Source organism: Rhipicephalus microplus, chromosome 4 (genome assembly GCF_043290135.1).
Source record: "Rhipicephalus microplus isolate Deutch F79 chromosome 4, USDA_Rmic, whole genome shotgun sequence".
Lineage (NCBI taxonomy): Eukaryota > Metazoa > Arthropoda > Arachnida > Ixodida > Ixodidae > Rhipicephalus > Rhipicephalus microplus.
Window position 1 is genome coordinate 107,462,973 of NC_134703.1, and position 27,424 is coordinate 107,490,396.

Genomic DNA, 27,424 nt, shown 5'->3' on the forward strand with positions numbered 1-27,424 from the left:
GCTTGGTGGTTGGTGAACCATAGGTTGGCCAAACCCGTCAAGTAGAAGATGACGTGAGTCAGCTTCGCAGGGTCATCCCACTTGTTAATCGCGCTGGCATGCTCATACTCTACCAGCCAGTCCTCGACATCTTGATCTTCAGTGCCGTTGTATACTGGTGGGTCACGCAGACGAAGTATACCAGAACACATGACAGGTGGCAGCGTGGAAGAGCCTTGTGGGGGATCGGCGCGCTCGGTCATCGCGGACTGAGATGGTAGCTTACGGCTGCGGAGCTCCAGGACGTTACCCAGCACCTCCACCAAATGCAACGAGCAAGGTTGCGTAAAAACACAGGTTATTATTCCAGAAACGTTAGCCGCAACAAGCTGGTACAGGCAGGAACCCGGCTAGCACGAGCCACACACGGACGTCAACGTCTTCTTTCACGCTGGCACAGAGCTGGCGCCACTATGTTTCGGTACATAGCATATATACACCAAGACTGAGCTTTTTGGGCATTTGACAGAACAACAAAATTAAGGCAGTCGAAAACTGCGAGAACGCTCCGTTCTATGGCGTGCTCACACAGAATTCTGACCAATGAGCACACGCGTAAAAGCCACCGCCCCCCCCCCCCTTTCGCACAAGCAATGCCGATGGCGAATGCATAAGCAAGATGACAAAAACGGCGCCTAAATACAGTCCTTGTTAACTCTCCTGGTCAAGACTTTTTACACGTCTACCTAAAAGATAACCTGAAGTGCCGAATTTCCACATTCCGAAGAAGAAAAAAAAGAGAAGGGACAGCGTCGAGTTTCAGTTTCGAATATCAATATCTCAATTTGCATGATAAGCAATGTGTACACTAGAAAATATGTGAGGGCTCATTCTTATTCTGACTTATTTTTAAAGTAAAATGTGCTATTGTTTTGTCTAACCTTATTGGTTTTCATCAGCCTTTTTCTTCCGGCACAGTATATCTCGAAGCAAAGCCACTTGAACTCTTGATATGCAGACTATGCTTGCTTTGTATTTCCTGCCTAACTTTATCATGACGCATATACATCATCTCACTGCTCAATTTGCTTATATCTTCACCATACTGCTTGCCGTAACTGCGTTTGCAAATTGGCACTTTCCCGTAGCAATCTTTTTGTAAACGTCACTAAATTAGTTTTCCCGTTTGATACATATCGAGATATGCGGATTCTAAGAGATGGCTGCGGGTTCGTAGGCGACTGTTGAGCTTCAAGCGTACGTAATAGTATGTTCTACACGGCGAGAAGAAACCATCCGCGGGGCGGATTTCCATATCAGCTTACGTATCCACTTGCGCAATCGCTGATCTCTTATAAGGCGTAACATCAGGTGCTCGCTAATAACATACTTTTGTTTTCGGTAGTTTGCCCACCTACCGGTAAGGTGTATGACGAGCCGCATGATGAGGAGCTTATTTCACCTCGCGGACTATTTGCGCCTTGGCAAGGAAGTGTGGTGGCAAACGCACGGCACGCTTCGATGGAGGAGCACCGGCAGATGTAGCTTACCTGCGAAGAAAGGAAAACGTTCGTTTCAGGGAAACGTTCATGCCGCACTTCGAGAGCGCACTGGTGTTACTAATATATTTTCAGTTAGTTAGTTAGTTAGTTAGTTAGTTAGGTAGTTAGTTAGTTAGTTAGTAGGTTAGTCAGTCAGTCAGTCAGTTCGTTAGTTAGTTAGTTAGTTAGTTAGTTAGTTAGTTAGTTAGTTAGTTAGTTAGTTAGTTAGTTAGTTAGTTAGTTAAGCCCGGTTGCGAACTACAAGCATGGACCACGGAAACTAAAGCATGTCCGCAATAAGCAATGGTTGTCTTTTTTTTTTTCGTACAACCGCGTTGGCATAGTAACGGGTTATCGGATGTCCGTACCGACATTTTGAGAAACTTCGTTCGACCGCTATGCATTCTGGCACTCGAATGTACGCCTCATTGTTGTGTATATTGTCGTAAAACGAAGCGGCCATGCAGTCTTGCCGCGTCGCCTCGTTTAATGCATGTTGTACCCCGCTTTTTTTTTTACCACCGAAAGATAAACAAGCGCGGAAGATATTGACGGAGGGCGGGCATTCGCGAATATGACTGATGAATTACACCTCTTCGCCATGATTACACACACTGCTGATTCAAACAATGGCCGTTTCCAGTGGGCGCGTTCTACTTCTTCCTCCTTCCCCGCTATGGCAACAAGCGCATGCATCTGCGAGAAGCAAACATCTGAGGAGCTATAACGCACTTCGAGAGTGAAAGAGTACGAGCCCCCCGAGAAGTATTCTTCGTTCATCTATGGCGGAGAACCATATACGCACGCATGGCCAGAACAGTTGGTATAGCCAGAGGCGGCGATCGTATCGCAGGCGGGGCTCTTATTTGCTTCGACTACAGTGTGTGCCGACAAGTGGTTCATTACGAATCCACTCTGCAATAACATAGGCGCGCATACAACCATGTGTGCACTGCGTATCGCGAACGCACTTCATACTATATTAGTGTGCTTAACGCAGTCGCTCTTCTTAAGCACAGCACGTAAGAAGGCGCGACACGCACATCAGACCTAAGAGAAGGCAACTTTAAGTATACATATATTCGAACAAGGACGTGCGCTCTGTGCCCGATGTGTATCAAGCTCGGGTACCAGGTGCTGCGGAGGTTCCCCGTGGTCTCGTTAAACTAAGCTCAGTCCAAGGATAGGAGAAACGTGCATAAAACACGAAACCTATACACGAACCAGAATATTAACCACAATATGTAACTAAAAAAAAGAATAAACCAGTGGGACAGCACAAGGTTTCCTCCTGCTGTATAATTGCGACTGAGATTTACTACTGAGAGTAATATACCCAGACGCCAAGCCCAACATTTTATTTTGCTTTGTTAAATAATTTAAGCTGCGAGCGTATCCTTTCGCCTCACTCACTGTGCCACGTAATGAAGCTGTAAGTGCACTTCACTAATACCTGCAGTGATGAGACCATTAGGCACTGCTGCGCGTGCTGGTTATGGCGGAGTGGAAATAATTAGTCGCGTTTTAACAACGACATAGCTCATCTCGAAGACTCGCTTCGTAAGAACGAAATGTCCGCGTAAATTGCCCATCACTCGAATATCTGTGTGTACATCGCTGTCTACCTGCCGCACAAACATGTGGAGAAAATGGGAGAAGAGGGGAACCTTTTCAAACAGCGGATCAAAATGATAGCGATTGAGCGATAGAGTATCCTTGCCTTCGAATCAAAAAAGAAAGAGAGAAAGCTTAAACTGTTGCTGCAGAAGCTGTCAGCACTGGAATGTGAAAAGCCTCGTGCGCATGCCGAGGATATGCGCAGTATCAAAAAGAAGCTAGAGATATGTGATGAAGAGCGCTATCGAGTGGCCCCTGTACGAGCCATAGCAATGCAAATGCGCTTAGATAAGAATCAAACGAAACGGGCACTGGGACTCGAGAAAAGTCACGCAAGGCCGAACCATATAGGAACTATCGAATTCAATGGTGCAGAGATGGCAGACAACGATAGCATTGAACGGGCTTTTTTTAAGCACTACGAGGCTCTATTCGCTACTAGACCAGTTGAGGAGGAGATGTTTAAAGATTCATTCCTCAGTAGAATGCCGCTGTTGTCTGATGACACAAAAGCGGTGTTAGAACAGCCTGTATCACAAAGAAAGGGCCATAGATAAGCTCAATCCTGGTAAGTCACCGGGGCCTGACAGCTTGAGTGTTGTGTTTTATAAAACATTTAATAGTGAATTATCCGGACTGCTTACAGAAGTCTTTAACAAGTCATATAAACCAGATAGTCTGCCTCGGTCTTTTAGTGAGGCGCATACTATTTTGATACCAAAGACCGAAGAGAGAGAAGTTAGAACTAGTTTCGTCATATGGGCCTATATCAATAACTGATCGCGACTACAAAATCTTCAAAGTAATAGCGCGGCAACTCCAGGGCGTCATCAAAACTTGCGGTATTATGGGACGTTCCATTGTGACCAATGTACAAAAAATGAGATGTTGCGACGCCACCGAAAGTCGTGTGGTGATTCTGCAGCTCGATCTCGAAAAGGCATATGACTGTGTCTCTCATGTCCTGCTTCTTGACATACTGGACCATGTCAATGTTGGTTCGGTAATCAGAGATGGTGTGGCTTTGGCATATCACAATTGCCTGGCACGTTTAGTAGTTAATAATACATCAGGGGACCCCATTAACATTACGAGTTCTGTCCGTCAGAGATGCCCGCTTAGTCCTTTTATGTTCAGCATCTACATAGAAAGGTTATGCTTAGCGATAAGTGAAAACAGTAGCATTCGCGGTTTTAGGTTGCAGGCATCAGAAGTTAAAATTCTCGCACATGCGGATGATGTCGCAGTTTGTTCCAGAGACAAAGAAAGTGTGGCGGATGTTGTCACTGTAGTGGAGAGTTTCAGCAAAGCCAACGGTAGTCGGGCGAACTGGGGAAAGTGCCTGGGTTTTCGGCACGGAGATTCCTCATCCACACCGGAATTTTTCACCAATATGAAGTGGGGGACGTCACCTGTCAAATACCTGGGGGGACCACTAGAACACTACAAAGACAATGATTACCATTGGCAAGAACAGGCAAGAGAACTTCAGTTGAAGGCGAGTAGGTCGCAGGGGAATCACCTATCAATGTTCTCGAGAGCTACGGTTTGTAATTTGTTGTTTGTCCCGAAACTGTGGTACGTGATGCAGGTGTTGCATTGCTCACGGGCAAATATACAGAAATTCCATCGTGTCTTTGCGGTGTTCGTGTGGGCCTCAAGTTGGGAAAGATGCAGTCGAAGTAATTTATTTAGGCGTGTAAAAAATGGTGGTTTCGGACTAGCACACGTATTCATAAGGCAACTCTTAAACAGGTTTTTTTCTTTTTTTTTCGTAACGTGAGTGATCCATTCCTGCGTACGGTGTGTCAACTGAGGCTCACGAGAGCTTTAGCTGGATATGTTGTGGGCACAGACCACATGAACGACACTGTCCACGGATATCTCAAGAAGGTGATCTTAAGTATCCGCTTTTTTTTCTGTCAGATCTTCCAATAAATACTAATTTTCAGTGTCACGCAAAAAGCTGTACCGAGATGTTCGTTATACAGCCTTACCCGTTCCAATGTACAGGGCCATATACAGTGGAGGTCAAGGACAAGACGTGCTAAAAAGGGTTAAAATAATGCAAGTGGCTCCTGCCACAAAGACCTTCTTTTTTATGTTTTACACCGGCACTTTGCATGTCAAGGTATTTCTAGAAGGGCGGGGTGTCTTCCTACCTTGGGGGGTCAGACTGTCTCGTTTGTGAGAAGCCAGAAATTTTTCACCACGTTTTTTTTTTTTTGCATTGCTGGGAGGGAGTGTATTTTTGGAATGTATTGCAGAGCACAATCAAAAATGAATTCCCGCTAGACCCTCACGGTGGTATCAGATTTCTGCCGATTGAAAATGAGGATGGTTTGCCATTTGACTCAATAATGTTAACAGGCCTCCACTGTTTATGGCGGGCCCGAGTGGCAGGATTTCACTGTGATTCAGATGCACGACCCGCAAGAATGTAATTTCGAGAACGCATGGCGAAATTTGTGGAACTTACGAAAACACGGGAGTCTTTTTCTGAGTGGTTGTCGAGGGTGGAACCCCTGACAGCTCTCAAGGAATTTTAAAGCTATAGTGTCTACTCAGTAGGACTGCCACCACTTGTTTCCGCGACGTTCACGTCATTATTCATGTACGTAGTGTCTGGAAACAGGCAATAAAGGTGAAAAAAAAAAAAACCCTTTCGGTGGCTCAATCACGACGTGGAGGTCCCACGTTCGATTCCGCGCGCCCGAGTCTTTTTTTCTGCGATTTCTTTTTTTCTTGCATTTTCATATATATATATATATATATATATATATATATATATATATATATATATATATATATATATATATATATATATATATATATATATATATAGAGAGAGAGAGAGAGAGAGAGAGAGAGAGAGAGAGATCCGTATACATATACGGTGCATGACGTCGACGCCGGCGGCGAAATCCAGCCGAGAGTGTCCATATAATTGCTATCGCAATAAAAGAGCGAGCGGCCACACACGAAACGAAGGTCGCGGCCACAGCACAAGATCGAGGCGCGAAAGAAATCAAAACGAGGAGCGCCGGCTCTGAACAGCTGCGTGCGGGAACCCGCGATGTGATCAAACAGAACACGTCATTCCGTCTAAGCCACCTGCGTCATTAGCTCTTGAAGGCACCAACAAAACAGCAGCCCGGGTAGCTCAGTCGGTAGAGCGTTAGGCTTTTAACCTAACGGTCCAGGGTTCGAGCCCCTGCTCGGGCGGGCACATTTTTTAATTTTTCGGATAACTTTTTCTTTCTTTTTTTTCGAAAGTCTACACTAAGGTATACTACTTGGTGGTAAAAAAAACGCGCACGCACGCACGCACGCACGCACGCACACACACACACACACACACACACACACACACGTGCATTTGCTTCGTGTATAAATTATTAATAATGATCGGTGGTACCATTCTTAATTCCAGCGCTCGAGCTCTGGTGGTCGGCCATTATTCTGGTGTGGCAAATTGTGGTGTAGCCATTATTGTGGCAAAATAATGCTTTTTGTCATGGATTACCTCGGCTTCTTTTTTTTTTTCATTGTGCGTCTGATCTGCGTACGCATTTTATAGTTCTGAGAAAACACAATGACAGCGTCGCGTACAACACTTTAGTATCAAACCTGACGGCATGCTGTCTGCACGCCCCCATAAATCAACGTTATTGCTATTTATATACTAACGCACTATTGATCGTTGTAATAATGCTCTCTTTATCCTATACGTTATTGCTGCTGCTGCTGCTGCTACGATTGTATGGGTATTACCCACTAAACGGAATCTCAAACGTTTTTTTGTACATTCATATGTTAATTCTGTCTTTTTGACAATCCTAATGTGATTGTGTGCAATGTTAAATTTTAATATGAAATATAAAAATGTAATAACCAAAGATTATCACATCACTCTGTCATTAAAAACTCAGTAAATAAGGAAATAAAACAGCAGTGCAAGCTCTAATATTCATTCACAGTTTATTTTACCGTCTTTTCCCGTCATACAGGTCACTGTTCTTTCGGGTGCAGATTCGGTAACCTCTCGCACCATGTACGCAAATAAATTTCCATGCTTAATTCACGAGACGAGCTTCTTGGGCGAGAATTATTCAGATTAACTAGTTAACTTGAAAAAGATTAAACAGCGTAGTTACCGAAGCACACATAGAAAAAATAACCGCTCCAGGCTTTTCATCGCCTGCCGCCTCTGTGCGCGGTTTTCTAATAATAACTTGTGCGACAACACTGGCAAGTTATGTCCGCAAGCATATTGTTGTCTTTAAAAGTAGAAAGAGACCGTAGCCTAACCGGAAATAACATCGTTGCTCTAAGCCGAACCTGGGTGTACATCGACACTCTCTGGTCGCAAAAAGATGCGGCACCGTCGGTACTAAGCGATGCCGTCACACGTAGACGTGGCCCTAAATAAGGCGGCCAGCGCGGTTGGGAGAGGCGATGTCACTCGCGTCTCCTTCACACTCCATTGACTGCGATGCTTCACGCCCAAATATGGCACGGTCGCGGAAGAGCTACAAACATAAGTGCTGCACTGAAGAACGCGAAGGAGAGCGCAAAAATACACGCGCATAACTCTAAAGGCAAAGTCGCAAAAACCAGATCAGGGGGAAAAAAAGCCAAGGCGAGACAGGCGTTGTCGCTTGAAAGAAGCCGCAGCGAACGGTGGAGTGCAGGAAATAAAAATAATGTGCAACAGCTGCAAAAGGACACGCAAGCGCGAGCACGCGCGCGCACACACACACACCGTTTCTAAACGCACGACGCACCAGGACGCACACGCATAGAAACACACAAGATCACAAACGTAATAGCGCGGAAGAAAACACAATGGACGAAAAAGAAGGGCCGCGGACAAGCGCTTATCTGCGTTATCTGCGCCCCTTCTTTCCTCGTTTTTTGTGTTTGTCTTCGCTCTATTACGTTTCTGATCAGAGAGTACTAACGAGCCCGACCTGCCACGCTTTTAACACGCAATAATGCGTGCCCGTATAGTTCCACCTACGACTCAGCACTGCAGGCTTCGATGTCAAAAGGAAACAATCGTACACTTTTGAACCCTAAGTGGCTTCCAATGATCAAGTCGTGCATGCGCGTTAGAGCCTCCCCCCCCCCCCCCGCTTCCCCCAACCCCCAAAACACGCGCTCTAAGCACTATTCCTTCATTATTTTACAGCCTGAAGGTCTGATGGAAATAACGATGAGAAAACTACGCGCGTGCGGAAGCGGAAGTGAACTTCGCTCCACAATCAAGGGGCTTCACGATGAAGCGCACAGAAGCCCCACCTTGATGTGGGACTGTAGCCCCGCCGCGGTGGTCTAGTGGCTAAGGTACTCGGCTGCTGACCCGCAGGTCGCGGGTTCGATTCCCGGCTGTGGCGGCTGCATTTCCGATGGAGGCGGAAATGTTGTAGGCCCGTGTACTCAGATTTGGGTGCACGTTAAAGAACCCCAGCTGGTCAAAATTTCCGGAGCCCTGCACTACGGCGTCTCTCATAATCATATGGTGGTTTTGGGACGTTAAACCCCACAAATCAATCAATCATGTGGGACTGCTGTCTCCGTTTGTACACAGAGTCGTTGTTGCAAGAGCGAGCTCGTGACCTCACAACCGCGCGATCATAAGCACAGCAGCGGAGACCTTTAAAGAAACGGTGGAGGGCACACAGGTCGCGACAGACAGGTCGCGTGCTCACAATAGCAGCGCGTGATCAAAGAACACAGCACCCGCTTTTGTGCCCGCTCGCACGAACTGACGTCGCGACTTCGCTATAGAGTATAGCAAGACTATATGTATACTCTAAAATGCTTTCGCGCCGCTCACAAGCCGACGGGGAACAGAGCGGGCGACATTTTTACGACAGGCGCGCTCCGTGAGACACGTGTCTTGCCCCCTGTTCCTCAACCAGAGCACTTTCTCAAAGTTGACTGCTCGTGGCCACAAAACGACGGCTTTGGACGGCATTCGAGTTTTGCCACTTCTTTTGTCATGGCAAATACCGTTCTAACGTGGTAAAGTTTTCAGCGCGTCGAGGGCGCAATCAGTTTCGATATCATCGTTGAAATTTGATTACGATTATCTGTTCGAGGGCGCTCTATGTAAACACGGGACGAAGAAACACACGACGCAACGAGTGCAATTGCTTCTTTTTCACCCCGCATTTATGACGCCCACATTTGAAGATGAATCAAGACGAACTAGATCACTTTTTTTTTAACTCGCGTAAACGAATATCTCGAGTTAGACGCAACTTTTATGACGCTCGTGTCGAAGCGTAGTGCGAGGAAAATAGAACACAGTGATAGAAGGTGACCGAGAAGTCTGTGGTAATTCCTTATCTACATGGAGTGTCACACCAGTTAAAAAAAAAAAAAAGGTTGCGGCAAGATATGGTATACGCGTGCTGTTTTCAGGAAAAAAAGAACAGAATAGATAAGTTGTGTTGTGCAACCAGTGACAAAAAAGGAAAAGAAGAAAAAAGAAACAAGATCCAAAAACCAATCTGCCGTGGAAAAAATTTGTTGAGTGTCGATTGGGGCTGACGTACCGTGTACCCCGCTCTTGTGGTGTTTCGTGCATTGATCACACTAGGAGCTGCCTCAATGCATGTACGTCTCAAAGAGCACCATATGGCTATTTAAAAGTAACGCTGTACACGTATCTGACGATTCATGGTGCGAGTTGCATTGGCCATTCGCCGCTTTTTGAGACGAAGCAAGTCTTGTTAGCTCACAAGCATCAAAAGGCAAGGACCATCCTTGAGGTTGCCCTGATAAAAACAAGGCAGTGACACGTGTGTGAGTCCCCCCTAGATACATCTACAAGAAACGGAGTACGCTTACCTTCTGAAAAACTTCAGCTAACGTTCAATTCGTAGTTTCGTAGATAACCTTTGCTTTCTGGGTTCACGCAAGTTCTCACAGTATGCTTGATTATGTTTAGGTTTTGTATCGGTGGGTTTTGACGAATGTCCAAGTGACCTCATATCAGTGTCGTCTTTGCTGATTATAGGACACGGGTTTTCCTTTAATTACACTTTGGTTCCCAGTAGCACCTGTGTACTGTGTGTTCTTTGCTTTGTCTCGCCCCCCTCCCCCTCTCTCTCTCTCTCTCTCTCTCTCTATATATATATATATATATATATATATATATATATATATATATATATATATATATATATATATATAATGCGTTCGATGCTCTTTATTCGAAGGTCGTAGGTTCGTTTCCTGCTCACAGCTGGTAATTTTGTCATCCACTTTTCTTTCTTCTTTATATCTCATTAATATTGTGTCAAAACACGGAAATACGAGCCCTTAGGTATACACTTCTCTCCCTTATATATATATATATATATATATATATATATATATATATATATATATATATATATACACGCTTTGACATGAATATACATCAACTAGCCCAGTACTCCTACGTTATTTCACTTTTATTATATTAACAGAATATATGGCTATTCTACAAATTCTCCCACACTACAGGTTTCTAATATAGTCAACTGCCCTGAAGTCAGTAAATAATAAATTAATTCAAGAGTTTTTTTCTCAACGTTATTTCAGCTGCGACAGGCGAAGTATTTTCAACTCAACGTGTACTTCGCGCGCGAAAACGAAAGGAGTGTTGTTGTGACAAAACTTGTATTGAAAAAAAAAACTGCATTTTCTAGAAAAAGAAATACCACGTAAGTGATCCTGCACGCCTTCAATGCGCCCCACTTGCCAATGTATCTCGGTAAGAACACACATGCACGTGTATGCGCTAAGCAGTTTCGAATGGCACGGCATGAGGAACAATATATAGCACTTCGTTGCGCAATAATTCAGCGCAGCGACACACCAAACAATCTATTAAAGAGCGAGCAGTAGCGCAAGTTCAGCTTACTTAACATGTACAGGTATACTTCCTATGCATACTTTACGCAGTATGACGCGTAAACCGAGATTTTATTTTAGCGAGATGGTTTCCCATTTGATCCTCGTTTGTACTTTTACCAGGCCAGTAGATCAGTGGCTTCGGTGCTCGGCTGCTGATCCGAAGGACGCGAGTTCGATCCCGGCTGCGGAGGTCGCATTCCAGTATAGAGGCGAAATGGTAGAAGTCTATGTGCTGTGCAATATCAGTGCACGCTGAACAAGCCCAGATGATTGTCATTTCCGGAGCATTCCGCTACGCGATCATGTCGTGCTTCTGGGACGTAAAACCCCAGATATTATCGCATCTTTTGAGAGGTGATCAGAAAATGTTTTGACGGTGTGGCTTGAAAATTGCCATATGTTTCGCCACCATAACTTTCTAACTTTCGCCCATAAAGATATTTCCGCGTCAAAAGCGCAGACCGGGCACCTGGATAGCGACATACGACATATTGAATATGTAAGTACAGTTTCTTATGTTAAGTTTCTGTATACAACTGCCGTAGTGCGCCCGTCCCATGTACGGGCCACTTCTTTTTTTTCCGCAGTTCTGCCATGTGTTAAATTATGCACGAAACTCCCCAGTAAGCGCTTTACTGCTTCAAGGTGAAACCGCCGTATAAAATTGCGAAACATTGAAGCTCTGTTATAAAGAAAACACGGCATCGCAACAAGGCGCTACAAACCCAAATTATACGCCCGGTCTTAGAACGTAAATATATCCACGCAGAGAGAGAGAGAGAGAGAGAGAGAGAGAGAGTCAGAAACGCCAGCCCATAGCCTCCAGCCCCAGCGGCTCGCCCGGGCTTTTCGGTCTGCACTGGAGTTGAAGAAGAGTTATTACGACGACAAAGCTAATCTCGTTGAGCTAGGATCATGTACTTTAACCTCAACGCAACGATTAAGCCACGTGTCTAGACTGGAGGTGCCCTTGCACATATGTGCCTCGTTTGTGTCACGCCAAACAAGTGCTAACGTTGCCTCAATCTACGCGTATATATAGTACACGGTAAAGCTGTTTTCGCAAGCATAGACGACTCTGATATTCCAAGCGAAGAGAGCGCTCGTGCTGACACGCAACCGCGTCAATGCAGTGCCGAGCATGCGGCGGCAACTTCCGAGGACGAACAAGATGCGACGACGGATGTGACTCCGCGCTCGGCCTAAGTTGAAAAAGGCCCGCGGTTGAACGCCTCGGGCACCCCGAGACGTGCTTCCGTCCCTGGCGCATCCGGCGCCACGAGAAGCATGCAGCGCATACGCTCACGCCAACTTGAATAAGCCGCCGCTTAATTAGGAATACGGGCGAAGGCACGCACGCGCGACTTCACGCACGAAGAGGAGGGCGTCCCTGCATGCTACGCAGATGGGCACGTCGCGTCGTCAAGCTGACTCGGAGAACGCTCTGTAACTACACGCGTTCTGAGCTACCGAAATTCAAACCAGCGGTGCTACAAAGAGCCGTGGCTGAACACTAAAGTAGGGTTATCATTAAGCTGCGGAACTGAGAGGGATCGGCGTTTGGTCAGTTTTTTACTCACAAGTATTGCACATGTAGGGTGTCCATGCGGATATATGCACTTTGCGTAGGAGGTAGAAACCAGAAATAATACTCATCATGAGTCGCGTGTACTACAGTTAAAATATTAAAAAAAGAAGAAAAAAGAAAACGGTGGACCATGATTGTCGTTCTGGACTTTGTCACGTTCCTGCCAATTTTAATTCAATATATCGAATTAGAACATTAGAATTCAATCAACCAAAGGAACAAGCAGGATTTCGAACAGGCTACTCAACAATTGACCACATTCATACTATCAATCAGGTAATAGAGAAATGCTCAGAGTATAACCAGCCCCTATACATAGCCTTCATAGATTACGAGAAGGCGTTTGATTCAGTAGAAATATCAGCCGTCATGCAAACACTGCGGAATCAGGGTGTAGATGAAGTATATATAAATATTCTGGAAGAAATCTACCGGGGATCAACTGCTACCATAGTGCTTCATAAAGAAAGCAACAGAATACCAATCAAGAAGGGTGTAAGGCAGGGGGACACAATTTCCCCAATGCTATTTACCGCGTGCATACAGGAGGTTTTCAGAAGCCTAGAATGAAAACAGTTAGGGATAAGAGTCAATGGAGAATACCTTAGTAACCTGCGCTTCGCCGATGACATTGCATTACTGAGTAACTCGGGGGACGAATTACAACTCATGATTACGGAGTTAGACAAGGAGAGCAGAAAGGTGGGTCTTAAAATTAATCTGCAGAAAACGAAAGTAATGTACAACAACCTCGGCAAGGAGCAGCGCTTCGAGATAGGTAATAGTGCACTTGAAGTTGTAAAAGACTATGTCTACTTAGGGCAGGTAATAACCGCTGAGCCGAACCACGAGATTGAAGTAACTAGAAGAATAAGAATGGGGTGGAGCACATTCGGCAAGCACTCTCAAACTATGACATGTAGATTGCCACTATCCCTCAAGAGGAAGGTATATAACAGCTGTATCTTGCCGGTACTTAGCTATGGAGCAGAAACTTGGAGACTTACAAAGAGGGTTCAGCTTAAATTGAGGACGACGCAGCGAGCAATGGAGAGAAAAATGGTAGGTGTAACCTTAAGAGACAAGAAGAGAGCAGAGTGGATTAGGGAACAAACGGGGGTTAAGGATATCATAGCTGAAATCAAGAAGAAGAAATGGACATGGGCAGGGCATGTAGCGCGTAGACAGGATAACCGCTGGTCATTAAGGGTAACTGACTGGATTCCCAGAGAAGGGAAGCGGGTTAGGGGGAGGCAGAAGGTTAGGTGGGCAGATGAGATTAAGAAGTTTGCGGGTATAAATTGGCAGCAGCAAGCACAGGACCGGGTTAACTGGCGGAACATGGGAGAGGCCTTTGTCCTGCAGTGGACGTAGTCAGGCTGATGATGATGATGATGATGATGATGATGATGATATCGAATTAGATCTTCGAAGTGGCGATCCTGTTATTCCTGACTGCCTTGAATAGCTGCTGAAATCTCCGTGGCAAGCTTAACAACTTCATGCTCGGCGACTGACTTTAACCAGAGAAGCGTGCACCTTCACGGCCATATTACGTATTATTGCCATTTCATTTTTTGGGGGGCGAAGCTCCTTATAGCGGCACCAGTTCGTCTCTCGTAGTCGTTGTAGTAGTCGTAGTGTGTAACCAGTCTTTCATTTTGACCTTCAAGGTGGTGCCGGTAAGAGATTTCTTCTGTGCGTTGTTGAACAATAAAAAATTCGCAGCCATTGGTATGTACAGTGAGCGCTATCTTTCAAGAAATGGTTGCTAGTTTATACTCGCTGGGCGTAACCTCCTTTGTTTTAGAAAGATTTAGCGAGCGTTGGGCCGCAGTGCCATGAATACTGTGAACTAGTATATACCACGAACTCGAGGTGGTTAAAGGTGGGAAGTAGACACGAAGCGCAAGCCGTAAGAAAGTGTGCGTGTACCACGTTTCGTTTAGTCCTTGGAATATCCGCTGGATGGCGGTGCTTCTATATGAGGAATATATGATGGAAAGATGCGGAATGGTGGTACTTAGAGTGTTAAATAAATGGACGAACGGACACACAGACAGATGCATGGACGAAGGCACGGATGGCTGCACGGACGGATGGACGCAAGGAGGGACGCAGGGGCGGATGCATGGACGAATGCAGGCACGTACGCACAGGTGGACGTGCGGACGCACGAAGAGACGCACGCACGGACGGGCGGATGGACGCACAGACGGTCCCACAGATGGACGCATAGACGGACGGAAGTAAGAACGAATGGACGGACGGATGCTTCGCCCCACTCTCCATCACTCACTCTGTGGATATGCTGCCTTTTTTTTTCTCACTGGACTTTCAGCTGAGGCTTGCGTCCCGAATGCATAGGTGTCACGGCTGTCTGCGGCCTGGTAGAAAACGAAAGATTACGAAGAGCAAACAATTTACCTTCAAAGGCGTTCAGCCACGCTCACACACCCGTCAGCTACATACAGCTGTCCCGCAAAAGCAGTTACCGAACGCTAACCATCCTTCAGCGGCCAACGAGCGGATCAGGAAAACAGCGACAGAGCGAACCAGGGCTTTTGAAAGAGGTCGAGATGAAAGGTAGAGGGCTACGTCAAGCGCGCAACCGAAGCTACGCAGGCACGTCCCTCATTGCTGCAGATAGCCTCGAAAAAAGAGCGGGCGCGACCGACGTCATTCGAGCGGCCCCCAACCACGGTCATTTACCTCGCGAGTGTTCAGCAATAATCTATTGCACGCTGTCCCGCACGAAGTACCAATTATGAGCAGCGGCGCTTAAGAAAGGACTCGCATTGCAGCCTGAACACCGCATGGCCCGACACCAGGTCGCGGGATCCAATCCTGGCCGTGGCCTTTTCGATGGAGCCGAAAATGCTGTAGTCCCGGGTGCTCAGATTTGGGTGCACGTTAAAGAACTCCAGGTGGTCGAAATTTCCGGAGCCCTCCACTACGGCATCTGTCATAATCATACATGGTGGTTGTGAGACGTTAAACTCGAACAATTATTATTACTCGCATTGCAGCCTGTTCCGTCAAGAGGTCGCTCAACACAACTATATGATACGCCTGCAGATAGCATAGTTACACGTAGGGCGGGATAGCAACCACAGCAATGCGGTGAAGCCGCACTTTTTTTTTTTTTTTTTTGCAGACTACACGTTTATCGTGTCACCGATAGACCTGCCTGGCGTGTCGAAGACCGGCGATTAACTTTAATGTCGATGACCATTCCAATCCACTTCGCTGCAGCACTTTTCCGCAATACATGGTTGCTAGCGGCGTTTAGAGGACAGACGCGCAGCTCTTCTACCTAAACGCAGCCCCTATATAGAGTAACCCTAAACTACAAGTAATATATAAAGTGTGGACACGCAATGGAGCAAATGATCGCGAAAATCGGCAACGAAGTATATAGTAAGAAGTCATAACTAATCAGGTGAGGTTAAATAGAATGAAGAGTAACGAAGGTAAACTGAATAGAATGGTATAAATACAAGATATGCCATGAATATTTAGAAAAGCTTCAAAAAATAAACCAGAAGAAAAAAAATGTGTATTATAACACAGCACACACCGCGAATGGCTGTTTGAAGTCTGAACTGGCCACTAGAGGACGAAACAAAAAAACACATACTGCAGCAAATGCTGAAAAGAGCAGGAAGCCCATGTCCTTCTTAAGAAAAACCAAAAGCAGTTGAATGGAATGCCACGATATTCACCCAACAGAAACGCCATTTTCTTTCAAAATCCCTTGGTTTCAAAGTAAATCGAAGCATTATGCTAGTAAACGGTTGATATAAGCAAGCGAACATCAGAAATGTGGCAAAAAATAAAGAAGAGAAAGTATTGATAGAATCTGAGTCATTACAGGCGCAGATAACCGAAAGCCACATAGTTTGAAGGTTGTGTAAAAATAAAATTATGAAAGGGACAGTACGGCAAAGTGGAATAAATCGCACAACGCTAGCAAAACGTCCATGAATTGTTTGATTTGCGTACACAGATACACAAGGACACAGAGGAAAGAGGGAGAGAGCAAGCTGTAAACTGCCACCTGGAGGGGCACAACGCCTTCTTACTCTTTCGGGAGGAGGAAAGGAACAGAGGAAAGGAAAAGCACCGATCACCAACCACGCGATATAAGGGGCGGAGAAGCAGTTCCAGTCTCATCCTGAAAGATATGCTGACGTACACACAGAGCCTAAATTCATGCGAAGCCGGGGCTGTGTATTCTTCTGAGGTGCTTTCACTTTGTGACACCAGCGTGTGTACACGAGCAAAAGCCCTAAGCTAACCTGCGCACCAACACTGCTGCACAGAATTATCTGTGAGAGGAATACAGTCAGAAGGCTGCATGAAAGAGGGATGCTGTCGGCACGAACGCCACGATGGTCACCCCAAACACCACTCGCACCACTAGCACTGGCGTCAGTTGTCGTTGGCAGCCTCTGTCGCGGTCATCCGCACACTAGCGGGTTAGACGGCCCCGGTTGGGGGGAGGGGGGCACAATTGAAGCAAAAATGGAATGGCTTCACAGGCAGGAAAGACAGTGCAGCAGAACAGGGGAGAATATGAGGGTTCTGTCAGCGCTGTTATACTTTGCGTGGCCACAAGTCATTTTCGGCACTGCCGTGTGGTTGTCGTTCGCAACGCCGCGCTCTCGGGAGGCCCACCTCTTCACCGAGTCCTTTTCTCTCCCCAACCTCGCAATTTTCTAAACCACACACAAAGCACGCGCACAGCGCTTCCGCATTCGGCGAAGGGCCTCTGATTGCTGGGAACGCTGAACGTCGTGGCAGAACTGATTAGTGGCGAAGAGCGGCCCCAACAGTGATGGGGAGCACGCAAGCTGCTGTCGCGATAAAGAAATCACCGCCACGTCATCCTGAAAAGGTTCGTTTTCCCACATCCGCAGAGGGAACTATTGTGCGTGATGCAGATTCGCGGATCAAACCGTTGATGCTGAACACAACAGGCATGTACGGGTCGACAGTCTGTCCACAGTGAAACGTTTCCCGAATGAGAGTGAATGCCGGTGGGAGGGAAGCATCGACCCAGCGGTTCATACCGGCTGAAGCGCAGCCACGCAATTTCAATGGAGTCTTTGGGGGAACCATACATGTGCGTCATTTTGCCGCGTGACGTGAGCTTCTAGATTTCGTTATGGTTTTTCTTTAGACCATGCTACCAGGGCGAGCAAATCTTGCCGGAAATGTTATCCTCAAGACACTCTTTCGAACTGTCATATGCGAGCACAAAAACGAGATATAAGAGAAAGAGAGAGCGAGAGAAACAAATAGGAGAAAAGAAAGACAGGAACATGAAGCAAACGCACGGCAAGTTTACTACCCCTCACTGGTCAAGAATAAATAGAGACAGAGAGAGAAAAGTAGAGGAAAGGCAAGGAGGTTAACCAGGTTGCACCCGGTTTGCCACACTACACAGGGGAAGGAAGAAAATAAACTGGTGAATATATAAAGGGGATAAAAGTGAGACAGAATAAATGAGAGGTATGGACAGAAAACCACGAGGATCACGTGAAGTACACCGACAGTCGCAAAGATGTCTTTAGGTATCGTAGTTGCGCTTTTCTAGCTTTACAGGGCTGAGCAGCCTGATGTGAATGATGCCGATATGACAGTCTAATCTTTTCACGCCGAGAATTATACGCGTCCACGGCATGCAGCACGCGGACCCTGAAACCTTCTAAAACTAAATATAAAGTGCAGCTTGACCGACATTCAAAGCGAAAGTCACCAATCGCCCGCATCGAAGGAGGAAGAGTCAGACGACAAAAGAATCTGGCGTGCCCCAAGCCAGATTTCACTTGGACAACCGCAGTGCTTCCGAGGCCGGACCTCGAGAGGAATAGGACCATGTACGCTGAGGGACGACCCTGGGGACGAGAGCAAGCGCCCGTTGAGATGGTGCTTCGAAGCCAATCCTTTGGCTCTGCTTGTCTGGCATTCTTTCTTCCACGGCAACCGTGGCAACTCGAGGAAAACGCACGAGACCGAGGACCGCGGCAGAACCCACGGGGAACGCAGTCCCGTATAGCGGAACAGCGGTGGCACTGAACGCGACGTTGACGAATGGATCGCTCCTCGTGGTCGACCGCAAGGAGCCAGCGCGCTCCTCGCTTCCTGCTTGCCTTGCTTCCCGGCGGCATCGTCTGTGTTCTCGTGCGTACACGGGAGAAAATACGACGGAGAGGAGCAGAGACGAAACCGAGAAGAAAGCAGCAAAACATGTCAAACCAAAATCGGGGGTCAGTCACTCAGAAAAGATGGAAGGGGACAAAGCCATACGTAAGCAGTTATTGTATACAGTTGTCTGCCCCCTAAACAAAAGAAGACAGGAAGGAACAATCTATAAACCCCGGAAGACTTAACTTTATAAACAAAGGCTCCGCTAGCCTGCGGTATCTTCCTTTCTGTACACAAGAAAAGCTGCTCGAAACGAAAATAAACCCGCCAGATGACATACGCACACTGCACCTCCCCATACGTGCGGCTGAAAAAGAATGAGAGCGTTCTGACCATACAAGAGCGGCCAATCAAAGTATGCATTTAAACATCAAGTAGCGTACACATCTTTTAAAATAGCGAATTGGGCTAGCTGGAACAAACACACTCATTCCGATAAGCGCAAAAAAAAACAAAAAAACACACGAACACAGAAGGCAGTGCCCCGTTTCTTCCAATAAACTTTCAGGTGTTAAAAAGCGGGACATTTCTTTTGTCATATGTCATTATCAAAGACGCCCTCGGGCGATCCTGCAAGCGATCAAGGTTCTTTTTAAATGCGTTCCTGCTACACTCAACTAATGAATATCGCGTTGTCGACCACAGCTATGCATGCACCGTGGAAAACACGTAATAACAACGTGAATGGCATTAGAAAAAATTATAAAGATTGGTTCGGGCCAAGCTGAAAAAATAGCCTTAGTGCGCAACATACAAACGCGCCAAGCCTGGCTTCATCGGTCTGTTAAGTTGTCCGTCGCGCCCTTCGCGACCACTCCACTCATATCCCTCGAGGGCAGTAAACTCAAGCAAGCCCAGCGGCCTCGCAAGGGGGAAAAAAAAGCACCATTGCTTTTTTCCTGTCGCAAGGGAAGAGAAGTGGCCCTTTCAAGCACATCTTTTTCTATTCGAGGATCCGAACGCTGCGCTACGGTCCTGCGAGAGAATGGCGGCCGCTGGTCACGTCCAGCGCTCAAGAGCAGTGCAGTCTTCACTCGGAACTATGAGATTCTCACAGTGCAGCCCCCAAAGTAACTGTTCAGCTCGTTAGAGTGCTGACGATGCTGTTGTTGAACGAGAAAGACAAACTGGTCGTTTATACAGCAGAGGACAAAACAGATAACTAATTCGGATACGGGCAGAGTATAAGAGAGACCAGCAGTCGGTAGACTATGCGAGCCGTCCGCACCAGCGAAGTGCAGTACTGCGCATCCAGACAGGTATTGGACCCCTCCTTCGCCCCAGTCCGGTACCTCCAAAGGTGGCTTTGTTTCCGTTTCCCTTTTCAATTTTTTTTTGCATCTCTTCCTCGTTCTGTAGTATTTGAGTGCGGACAGATTCGTGGAGCGAAGATGACAAATCCACCAAGTGTACAGTAGATGGCTAAAAAAGGAAAGATAACGAACGCGCAGAGTGCTCGAGAGATAAGGTCACAGACGCTATACCAGCCGTCCGCACAGTGGCGCTCAACACCATGACTTGGATCTGCGCGCGCTCCATAGACATAGTTTATCTCTTTGCCTATGTTTGGACAGCTCTGTCATGTTTCCCCCGCAATCAGCCGCCTTCCCTCCGTGCCGCCAATGCTGGGCGCCACCCTTCGGCCAACCGGACTCGAATCCACTAGGGCCGGTGGCCTCCGCCTTCTCCGGTCTGGTCAGCGAAACCTTGGCGGGAAAAGGCGTCGCGCCTTCCGGGTTTCGTATTTTATCTTTTCATGTTTATATATGTTATTTCTTCTTATTCTTTTTTTAACTACACCCAAGCCATGTGTTGTCCGTCCTCTTCGCTTTTTTTCCCCAGGACTGTTTTCATAAGCCTCTGACAGCCGGCTCACCTTTCGGTTTCCGTCCTCCCGCCCGTGCCACGGCCGGGCACGAGACGGCCGACGCCTTTCTCGAACCTCGATTTCGAATGAAGGTGAAAGGTCGTCGCCCTTACGACAGCGACGGCTCTGGTCGTCAGCCAGCACCGACGATAATGGGCACCGCGGCTTCACCTCTACGCCCTCCAGCATATATCGCATACGCGCCGCTTCACTGCAATAGCGGAGGAAGCCACCTCGCGGAGCTGCACACGACGGATTGCGATCGCTCGTTTGTTGAAACTGACGTGCCCGGAAAATAGGCGGAGAGGCTTTCACCATTCTAGTACAGCGCGTGTCTCATGCAAGTACGGCTGATGTCAAGCCGCGCAGCGTTTACTTAGTGCGGGAAGTACTGTGTTCAATATCCAGTACTGCCTGGCCTATAGAGAGGTTCTACGACTGGGGAACCAGATACTACGACCTGGTCTTCCGTGGTGTGTGTACTCATATTTCGGCAAGAAAACCTTTTCCTCCCGCTCTCTTCTTTTAACCAAAACCCCTGCAACCACCTTCCACGATGTAGTGTCGCTCAAATGTACACTATGGGTTTCATATGTAAGCGTCATTCTCTAAATTCAAACCACTAACTTCTTCCTCAGACGCCCCCTTATGCTCTTACACACATTAAAAGACAACGGTATTACCTAAACTTTCCTTATGCTCTTACACATTAATAGACAACGGTCTTACCTAAGGAGGAAGAGGAGGAAGAAAGTTTAAGCGGAAAGACAGGGAGGTTAGCCAGTTCTTAGACCGACTGGCTAACCTGTGCTGGGGAAAGGGGTGAGGGGAATAAAAGATGTTAAAAAGAAATGTTGTGAAGAGAGAGAGAAATTACAAAAAAAATGCGACAGAGGAAAGGCAACATCAAAGAGTATAAGACACTAAAGTCTGTCTCTGAGGCCAGTTGTCCGTAAACAGCGCAGCAAAGCTCTCAAAGCCTTCTGGGCTGAGGATGGGCTCGGCCAATGACCCAGAATCCTTTGTTCCGACAAAGGCCGATCATCCAGTCTATCTAGAGCTGCAGTCAGTTCTTGTCTTGGCGCGTTGAAATGGGTGCACTCACATAGAAGGTGCGCGATGGTTTCTTCGCAGCTGCAGTAAGTGCATGTAGAAGAGCTGGCCATTCCAATGAGATAAGAGTATGCGTTCGTGAAGGCCACTCCAAGCCACAGGCAGCATAGAAGAGTCTCCTCAGCTCGAGATATTCCTGAGGGGAGACGAAGCTGCACATCGGGATCGAAGTTAAGCCGGCGCGCGTTTGTGAAGTCGGTTGAGTTCCATTGTACCATTGTGAGGTCATGTGCAAGCGAACGAAGTCTTGTAGCTGCGTCGGTTCTTGAGAACGGGATGGCTGTGTATTGGGTACCGTCGTGTGCAGATCTAGCGGCCTCATCTGCGCGGTCATTGGCATATATACCGCAATGACCTGGTATCCACTGTTACACTATGCTGTGCTGTTTCTTGATTGCTTGGTGATGAAGAAGCCTTATTTAATCTACTAACTATTCATTAGGTCCATGGCGAAAGGGTGACATAAGACATTGAAGAGCTGCCTTCGAGTCCGATAAGATAGACCAAATTCCCGAAAGTTCGTCTACTATAAACTCCAGAGCTGCACGTATGGCGGCAAGTTCTGCAGCTGTCGACGACGTCAAATGCGATGTCATGAATTTAATTGTGATGTGCCTCGCGGGAATAACCACCGCCCCTGCAGAGCTTACTGAAGACACCGAGCCATCCGCGTAAATGTGAAGGCTTCCGTTGTGCTTCTCTTGCAGGAAGAGTAATGTGGCCTCTTTCGGGGCTAGATGCGACGACTTTTTCTTATTTTGGATGCCAGGAATTAGAAGAAGGGCTTTGAGTGGGTGTAGGCACCATAATGGTATCGGCGGCTGTGCTGCATGCGTGAAGTGCAATGGAAGCACTGCGCAATGCTTTTAGGTCTTACCTAAATTTTCCTTAAGGCTAATAGTAATCAGTTTCTCTATGGCAACCGATCGCCATTCGGGCGTGGACGTCACCGCTTGATCGACGAAAGCGCGCACGTTATAGGACGCCTGCTGATAGTGCTTTCGGAGTTAGGTATGATGTATGCTTGCCTTTGGAACCCATATATAAGGAAGCATGGTTCATCGTTGAGGGGGGAGAAAAAAAGTGAGATATTATAAAAGCACGCACGCCTAAAATATCTAATTTTCTCTGAACACTCGCACTCCCTCCCTGTGAAGCTGAATCCCACTGAAGAAAATAGTGCTAGATTTATTTTTCTTTCCAAACAGCTAGATAAACCACGAGCAATGTCCACTGTGGCCCGTTGTGTAGGTTTCTGAAGTGTTGAATAATATGTAGCTCCGCTGAATTTCGCAAATGAGTCGCTCGTATTAAAGTCTTCAAAGGATAAATAAATAAATAAATAAATAAATAAATAAATAAATGTCCTCGTAAATATGTGCCGCAACCCTCGCCAGGCACGTAATACACCTTAACTGATAGCTTACCAAACATATACAGCAGAACATGAAGTCCCTCGTGCGCGCATTCCTCAAAAGTGAGCGGTCGCTTCGTGCTATTCGGAGCCCCTCGTTTATCACGCCGCAACAGCTCGCGGCCGGCTACCGACACTGCAGACCTCCCGCCGGATCAATACACGTTAGAGAGTAGTTCTGCCGGGCGTTCGAAGCAGCGCCCATCGCAACGGCCCCGCCACCGTGGCGTATACGTGGCACTGGCACGCGTGCCGAGTAACTCGGGTCACAGTCTTTGTTTAAAAGAGGACGGAGACTCGGTGCCGAAAATGAAAACAGAACGGGATGCGAAGAAAGGGCACCAAGGCCTTTCCGAATGAGAAGCTTTCTTGGGCGACGTTATACGATTCACGACGGATGCTCGCGAGTTCATCGACCAGCGAAGGACGCGGAACTCGAGTAGCGCGCGCGCCAAGCGGGGTCAACAGATCAATCCTGTTGTTGCCACAGCCAGAGGCCCGTTGGCGTTTCCCGGAACGCGTGGCAACGTGACATTACGCTCGTCTTGCTACCACTCCTTGAAGGATGCGCCAAACGTGCCAAAGAACACGCGAACTAAGGCAAAGTGTCTTGGCGATAGACAGTTCATGTTAAACTATCTTAACACTAGCAATAGAGTATAGTAAAATATAGTAAAAAAAAACTTGTGTAATGTTAATCTGGAAAGGCTGTGAACTGCGCGCAGGAAAAAAAATATACGTACTAAGAGGACATGAACATGAAGTAATGCCGTATTATCAAATGGAACTTTGATAATGTGTGCAACAATAAATAGAGAAAAGTCTAACGTGTATGCTTGCGTTAAGGAAACTTCGGTAATTAAAATTGATGCGACCTGCCTTATTCCCCCCCCCCTCATAATGGCATAGACGGCAATTCATTACGTGGCTATGATTTAACTTGGACGTATGTGTACAGTGACGCAACGACCGGGTCGAATAACTTGATTGCCCATTGAGGCGGATAAAACACCTCCTGCTATTGATTTCCATTGCCAAAATAAGATAAAGTGCACGCTTGATCGCGATCAAGCACACGGCGACTGAATGGGTCTCATGCGAGCTGAAACTGGATAACAGGCGCACTCGAGCGCACTCGCATGGAGCAGATAGACGGCGGGAAGCCTCGTCAAAGGCCTCCCGCCGGCGCCAATAAAATTTCGAGCACGACTCTGAATGCCCTCACAATGGGCCCGTCTGCAGCAGAACAGCAACAAACGCGGCCACTGACTGGCACGGCCACCCAAGAAATCAATTATTGCTGCACAAAAGAGAACCGGCCCCGGAAGGGGCCATGCTACAATGCTGGGCGAATGAACGACGTATCGTTTGACAGCTATTCAAAGACAAGGCGCTTTACAGACGGATCCACATCGGCGACACGCTTCAATATATACACGGCACGGCTTCCAACGATGTGTAAAAAAGAAACGGCAAGATTACAGACCACGACTTTTGCTGGCGGATCGGAACGGGGTCATTCACTCATGCACGTCATTCTTTGTCGTCTGATTGCAGAGTGTGAACACTGCCCAGACATACACACACACACGTGCACGACGAATTGATTGACAACGGCGGCAAACGAAAGGACGCAGTATATTGCCCGCCGCCTAATCCACGCCGATGGCTAACATTCAATCACACTTGCGATACTCGGAGGCCAAGAGCTCATCGCGGATATGTAAGGACCAACAGAGCTCGGTCCAGGATACGACGGTAGGGCAGTCGAAGCGTCCTTCCGGGGTGTGCGCCGACAGACAACTATCGAGGGCCGCAGAGCCTCATTCTACACGGATACAAAGGGTTCCTAATAAAGGGGAGCGTATGGATACATATATAGCGGTATAGCACTAGTATAGTATGCTATATACGCAGAGGTAGCAGCTCGTCTTCTCTGCGTTTTGTGTTTATGCTTGCCCGGCTAAAGTACGAAGTGGGGGCCCCCGCGCACGCCTTTGGCTGCGGGAGAGTTAGCGGCGGCGAGGCCACGAGTAAACAAGCGTATATACAAACAACGAGGCGGCGACTTCTTCTGAGCAGCGAGAGAGTGAGATACAGGAAGAGACAATAACGAACGCCTCGCTTCCTCTTTACGAGCTATCCCCGTTAGCCGCGTAACTGAGCTCTCCCGCCCCAGTGTTTCCAGAAAAGACGAGTTCCCAACAGAGATACAGAAAGGGCGCGCGGAAGAGGCGTTATATTTATTGCTTGCAGACACGAGAGGATGTGCCCGAAGTTAGGTCTGAGAACTGGCTAAGCTCCCTGTCCTTCCTCTTTCAGTGCTCCTCCTCCTAGGTAACGACGGTGCGTAATAACCACCCTAGTAACCGAAGTGTAGAATAAACTTATGGCCGCGCTCTTTCCATTCTTTCTCTGTGGTCCAGAGCATGGTCGTCTTGGTACACGCGTTTCGAGGCTGCAAGTGCGAGCCGGCATCGGTGAACAAGGATGCACCCGCTTCGAAAGCAGTATGGAGGAAAAAATAAAAAACTGCCAGCCGCAAACTCTGGGGCGTCGATAATGCAGGCGACTATGAAACAACCAAAGAAAGCTAGCCCCCTCTCCCCAGCTCCTTCGTTTCCTACCATGTATTGAACAAAGCGAGAGTATTTCGGATGTGCCCCCACTGTTTGAGCTTCTTTGCGAGCAGAGGGGATTCGAGGGCGCGATCCTTCCAGCTGCCGCCCTGGATTGTGCCTGCAGCACTGGGCTGCTCACGTAGTTCGTCAGTTGTATGCAGTGATGTTCTTGCACAGCATGAACTCTCTCATTCGTGAGCTAAATCAATTTCGAAGGAGCCGCAGATATGCCTAGCTTGTTTCGACAGATTCCGAGGTATAAATCAGGGTTGCGCGTGAGGCTTAAGAGAAAAACGAGTCACCTGTTTTTGCGACATGGGAGAGAAGGACAGGAAGGCGAAAGCATGGCCATGTTCAAATAAGACAAATGAGCCTCAGCTAGCGAAACCTGCGTTTAGCATTGGACAAATCCCCTGAACAATTCATGCGAGCACTTCTGTCTTTGAATATGTTTTCAAAAGGTGTGTAGACTGGTAAAATACGCACTATATACGCGTCTTAAAGCACTGCACGCCCACCCTGCGTGGCAGCACACTTGATGGCAGCAGAAGCTGCAGCTGCTATGATCTTGAACGATTATTGAGCCGTTCGTAATAGGTAGGAAGCCTTACACCACTTACCAATTGATTTGGTGTTACGCCTGCTGCGCTTTTACGCTTCTGCCGCGCAATGTTGGATGAGTTCACGCCACTTGTCACCCGACGCGATGACTGTTGAGGGCATTTCGCCAAAGCATTTCAAGCACTCTCGCGGCTGTACGGTGTAACACGTGACTGCCACGCAGAATTCCTCCTGCGATTCAGACTCGAACCCTGTTCCTCGCTCGGAGCAGCACCAACGGTTTTGACTTATTTATTTATTTATGTAATATGCAGCGCGTATCTTTGCCCGTTTTCACGCAAAGTCATCGCCGAGGTCACCGCTGCCATAGACACCAAGGGACTGGCTTGAGAAAACGATCCACATGCACACGAGCTACTATCGAACACCCGCTCTCCCACACGCGCTTTGTTTAAATCGGTGTTTTCTACTTTACCACATCATTCAGAAAGCACACCGCGTGTTCTATACATAATAGTTACCAACGTCATAGAAACAAGACAGAACGCCAAGCTTCCATCGCGGCATGAGGTGCGTTAGGTTCAACCCTATCAAGTTTTATTAAGGCGAATAATGCACGCAATTGTCAGATTGCCCATTGCACCATTCTGAGCGACGTCCTCTGACGTGCCTGTAGCTCCTCTGTAAATACAGGGGTGACAGGACCCGCAATCTTCGACGCGGATGATCCCGCCTCTTCAGTGATAGTGTGAACACGAAGACGTGGCATGCCTATAGTTGCGTGCAGGATAATGTTCGGCAGATTGGATACCCGGCCTCTCGCTCGTAGGAAAGCAAACGAATACAAAATTCAAGCAAATTCCAAGTCAAGCTGCAGCGCCATATCTGGCCCTCTCTGCTATTTATATGTGAGAATGTAAAGTACGCTTAGTACCGGTAGAATCGTTTTAACGATACCATATCGAGGGATGTGATGTTTGCGTGGAAAGAGCTTGG

The 27,424-nt window shown here is 47.4% G+C and overlaps 1 protein-coding gene and 1 non-coding gene across 6 annotated transcripts in view; one reads left to right on the top strand and one right to left on the bottom strand.

Moving 5' to 3' along the window:
* fra (neogenin protein frazzled) overlaps positions 1 to 27,424 on the bottom strand; it is a 500,782-nt gene that overhangs the window by 223,540 nt on the left and 249,818 nt on the right. The gene's annotated exons all lie outside the window — the stretch shown is intronic.
* TRNAK-UUU (transfer RNA lysine (anticodon UUU)) lies at positions 6,290 to 6,362 on the top strand. The gene has a single exon. It is a non-coding gene; the product is annotated as a tRNA-Lys (tRNA).